Here is a 4626-nt window from a genome sequence, read left to right as displayed (position 1 = left end):
TCCTGCTCTGCCTAGTGCTATTCCCCCTGCTGTGATTGGTGCTATCCCCCCCGGCTCTGCCTAGTGCTATCTCCCCCAGCTCTGCCTTGTGCTATCTCCCCCGGCTCTGCCTAGTGCTATCCCCCCCGGCTCTACCTAGTGCTATCCTCCCCCGGCTCTGCCTAGTGCTACCCCGCCCCCCCCGGCTCTGCCTAGTGCTAACCCCCCCGGCTCTTCCTAGTGCTTTCCCCCCCGGCTGTGCCTAGTGCTATCCCCACTGCTCTGTCAAGTGTTATCCCCCCGCTCTGCCTAGTGCTATCCCCCCGCTCTGCCTAGGCCAATCCCATCGCTCTGCCTAGGGCTTTCCCCCCGCTCTGCCTAGGGCTATACCCCCGCTCGGCCTAGGGCTATCCCCCACTGTTCTGCTTAGTGCTATCCCTTCCTGCTCTGCCTAGTGCTATTCCCCCCGGGTTGTGATTGGTGCTATCCCCCGCGGTTCTGCCTAGTGCTATCTCCCCCGGCTCTGCCTAGTGCTATCACCCCGGGTTCTGCCTGGTGCTATCCCCCCCCCGGCTCTGCTGAGTGATATCCCCCACGGCTTTGCCTAGTGCTATCACCCCGGCTCTGCCTAGAGCTATCCCCTCCGGGCTCTGCCTAGTACTATCCCCCCGACTCTGCCTAGTGCTATCCCCCCCCCCCAACTCAACCTAGTGCTATCCCCCCGGCTCAGTCTAGGGCTATCCCCGCCGGCTCTGCCTAGTGCAGTCCCCCCCGGCTCAACCTAGTGCTATCCCCCCCGGCTCAGTCTAGGGCTATCCCCGCCGGCTCTGCCTAGTGCAGTCCCCCCCGGCTCAACCTAGTGCTATCCCCCCCGGCTCAGCCTAGTGCTATCCCCCCGGCTATGACTAGTGCTATCCCCCCCGGCTCTGCCTAGTGCTATCCCCCCCGGCTCTGCCTAGTGCTATCGCCCCCGGCTCTGCCTAGTGCTATCCCCCCCGGCTCTGCCTAGTGCTATCCTCCCGGTTCAGCCTAGTGCTATCCCTTCCTGCTCAGCCTAGTGCTATCCCTTCCTGCTCAGCCTAGTGCTATCCCCCCCGGCTCTGCCTAGTGCTGTCCCCCCCGGTTCTGCCTAGTGCTGTCCCCCCCGTCTCTGCCTAGTGCTGTTCCCCCCCCCCCGGCTCGGCCTAATGCTGTCCCCACTGGCTCTGCCTAGTGCTGTTCCCCCCCCCCCGGCTCGGCCTAATGCTGTCCCCACCGGCTCTGCCTAGTGCTATCCCCCCCCCGGGCTCTGCCTAGTGCTATTCTCCCCGGGCTCATCCTAGTGCTATCCCCCCCCCGGGCTCTGCCTAGTGGTATCCCCCACGGCTCTGCCTAGTGCTATCCCCCCCGGCTCGGCCTAGTGCTATCCCCCCCGGCTCGGCCTAGTGCTATCCCCCCCGGCTCAACCTAGTGCTATCCCCCCGGGCTCAGCCTAGTGCTATCCCCCCCGGTTCTGACTAGTCCTATCCCCCCTCGGCTCTGCATAGTGCTATCCCCCCGGCTTTGCCTAGTGCTATGCCCCCGGCTCTGCCTAGTGCTATGCCCCCCGGCTCTGCCTAGTGCTATGCCCCCCGGCTCTGCCTAGTGCTATGCCCCCCGGCTCTGCCTAGTGCTATGCCCCCCGGATCTGCCTAGTGCTATGCCTCCCGGCTATGCCTAGTGCTATGCCCCCCGGATCTGCCTAGTGCTATGCCTCCCGGATCTGCCTAGTGCTATGCCTCCCGGCTATGCCTAGTGCTATGCCCCCCGGCTCTGCCTAATGCTATCCTCCCCGGCTCAGCCTAGTGCTATCCCCCACGGTTCTGCCTAGTGCTACCACCCCCGTGCTCAACCTAGTTCTATCCCCCCGTGCTCAGCCTAGTGCTATCCCCGGGGTCTGACTAGTCCTATCCCCTCCGTCTCAGCCTAGTGCTATTCCCCCCGGGTCAGCCTAGTGTTATCCCCACCCCTGGCTCTGCCCAGTGCTATCCCCCCCGGGCCCTTCCTAGTGCTACCGCCCCCCCCGGCTCTGCCTAGTGCTATCCCCACCCCCGGCTCTGCCTAGTGCTATCCCCCCAGGCTCTGCCTAGTGCTATCCCCCCCGGCTCAGCCTAGTCCGATCCTCCCCGGCTCTGACTAGTGCTATGCCTCCCGGCTCTGCCTAGTGCTATCCCCCCAGGCTCAACCTAGTGCTATCCCTCTGGCTCTGACTAGTGCTATCCCCACCCGGCTCTGCCTAGTGCTATCTCCCCCGGGCTCTGCCTAGTGCTATCCCATCCACCCCCCCAGCTCTGCCTAATGCAATCCCCGGCGGCTCAGCCTAGTGCTATCCCCCCCGGCTCTGCATAGTGCTATCCCCCCGGCTCTGCCTAGGGCTATGGCCCCCGGCTCTGCCTAGGGCTATGCCCCCCGGTTCTGCCTAGTGCTATGCCCCCCGGATCTGTCTAATGCTATCCTCCCAGGCTCTGCCTAGTGCCACCCCCGCCCCGGCTCTGCATAGTGCTATCCCCCCGGCTCTGCATAGTGCTATCTCCCCGTCTCTGCCTAGGGCTATGGCCCCCGGCTCTGCCTAGGGCTATGCCCCCCGGCTCTGCCTAGGGCTATGCCCCCCGGCTCTGCCTAGTGTTATGCCCCCTGGCTATGCCTATTGCTATGCCCCCCGGCTCTGCCAAGTGCTACGACCCCCCGGCTCTGCCTAGTGCTATCCCCCCACCCGGCACTGCCTAGTGCTATCCCCCAACCCGGGTGTGCCTGGTGCTATCCCCACCAGGCTCTGCTTAGCGCTATCACCCCCCGACTCTGCCTGGTGCTATCCCCCCCAGGCTCTGCCTAGTGCTATCCCCCCAGGCTCTACCTAGTGCTATCCCCCCCGGCTCAGCCTAGTCCGATCCTCCCCGGCTCTGACTAGTGCTATGCCTCCCGGCTCTGCCTAGTGCTATCCCCCCAGGCTCAACCTAGTGCTATCCCTCTGGCTCTGACTAGTGCTATCCCCACCCGGCTCTGCCTAGTGCTATCTCCCCCGGGCTCTGCCTAGTGCTATCCCATCCACCCCCCCAGCTCTGCCTAATGCAATCCCCGGCGGCTCAGCCTAGTGCTATCCCCCCCGGCTCTGCATAGTGCTATCCCCCCGGCTCTGCCTAGGGCTATGGCCCCCGGCTCTGCCTAGGGCTATGCCCCCCGGTTCTGCCTAGTGCTATGCCCCCCGGATCTGTCTAATGCTATCCTCCCAGGCTCTGCCTAGTGCTAACCCCCCCCCGGCTCTGCATAGTGCTATCCCCCCGGCTCTGCATAGTGCTATCTCCCCGTCTCTGCCTAGGGCTATGGCCCCCGGCTCTGCCTAGGGCTATGCCCCCCGGCTCTGCCTAGGGCTATGCCCCCCGGCTCTGCCTAGTGTTATGCCCCCTGGCTATGCCTATTGCTATGCCCCCCGGCTCTGCCAAGTGCTACGACCCCCCGGCTCTGCCTAGTGCTATCCCCCCACCCGGCACTGCCTAGTGCTATCCCCCAACCCGGGTGTGCCTGGTGCTATCCCCACCAGGCTCTGCTTAGCGCTATCACCCCCCGACTCTGCCTGGTGCTATCCCCCCCAGGCTCTGCCTAGTGCTCTCCCCCCTACCCGCTCTGCCTAGTGCTATACCCCCCCCGGCTCAGCCTAGTGCTTTCCCCCCCGGCTCAGCCTAGTGCTATCCCCCCCGGCTCAGCCTAGTGCTATCCTCCCCGGCTCTGCCTAGTGCAATCCCCCCCGGCTCAGCCTAGTGCTATCCCCACCAGCTCTGCCTAGTGCTATCCCCCCCGGCTCTTCCTAGTGCTATCCCCCCCGGTTCTGCCTAGTGCTATCTCCCCCGGCTCTGCCTAGGGCTATCCCCCCCCGGCTCTGCCTAGTGCTATCCCCCCCGGCTGTGCCTAGTGCTATCACCCCCCGGCTCTACCTAGTGCCACCCACCCCCCCGGCCCTGCCTAGTGCTATCCCCCCCCCGGCTCTTCCTAGTGCTATCCTACACCGACTATGCCTAGTGCTACGCCCCCCACCCGGCTCTGCCTAATTCTATGCGCCCCGGCTCTGCCTAATTCTATGCCCCCCCGGCTCTGCCTAGTGCTATCCCCCCACGGCTATGCCTAGTGCTATCCCCCCGGCTCTACCTAGTGCTATCCCCCCCGGCCCTGCCTAGTGCTATCCCCCCACGGCTCTGCCTAGTGCTATCCCCCCCCCCCCCAGGCTCTGCCTAGTGCTATCCCCCTCGGTTCTGCCTAGTGCTATCCCCCCTGGGTCTCCCTAGTGCTATCACCCCGGCTATCCCCTAGTGCTATCCCCACCCCGGCTCTGCCTAGTGCTATCCCCCCCGGCTCTGCCTAGTGCTATCCCCCTGGGCTCTGCCTAGTGCTATCCCCCCCGCTCTGCCTAGTGCTATCCCCCCCCGGCTCAGCCTAGTGCTATCCCCCCCGGCTCAGCCTAGTGCTATACCCCCCGGCTCAGCCTAGTGCTATCCCCCCCGGCTCTGCTTAGTGCTATCCCTCCCGCCTCAGCCTAGTGCTATCCCCCCCCCCAGCTCTGACTAGTGCTATCCCCCCCGGCTCTGCCTTGTGCTATCCCCCGGCCCTGCCTAGCGCTATGCCCCCTGGCTCTGCCTA

This window comes from Tachyglossus aculeatus, chromosome 9 (assembly GCF_015852505.1).
Source record: "Tachyglossus aculeatus isolate mTacAcu1 chromosome 9, mTacAcu1.pri, whole genome shotgun sequence".
Classification (NCBI taxonomy): Eukaryota; Metazoa; Chordata; class Mammalia; order Monotremata; family Tachyglossidae; genus Tachyglossus; species Tachyglossus aculeatus.
The sequence above is the reverse complement of the archived record's forward strand: the minus strand, read 5'-3'. Positions refer to the sequence as shown.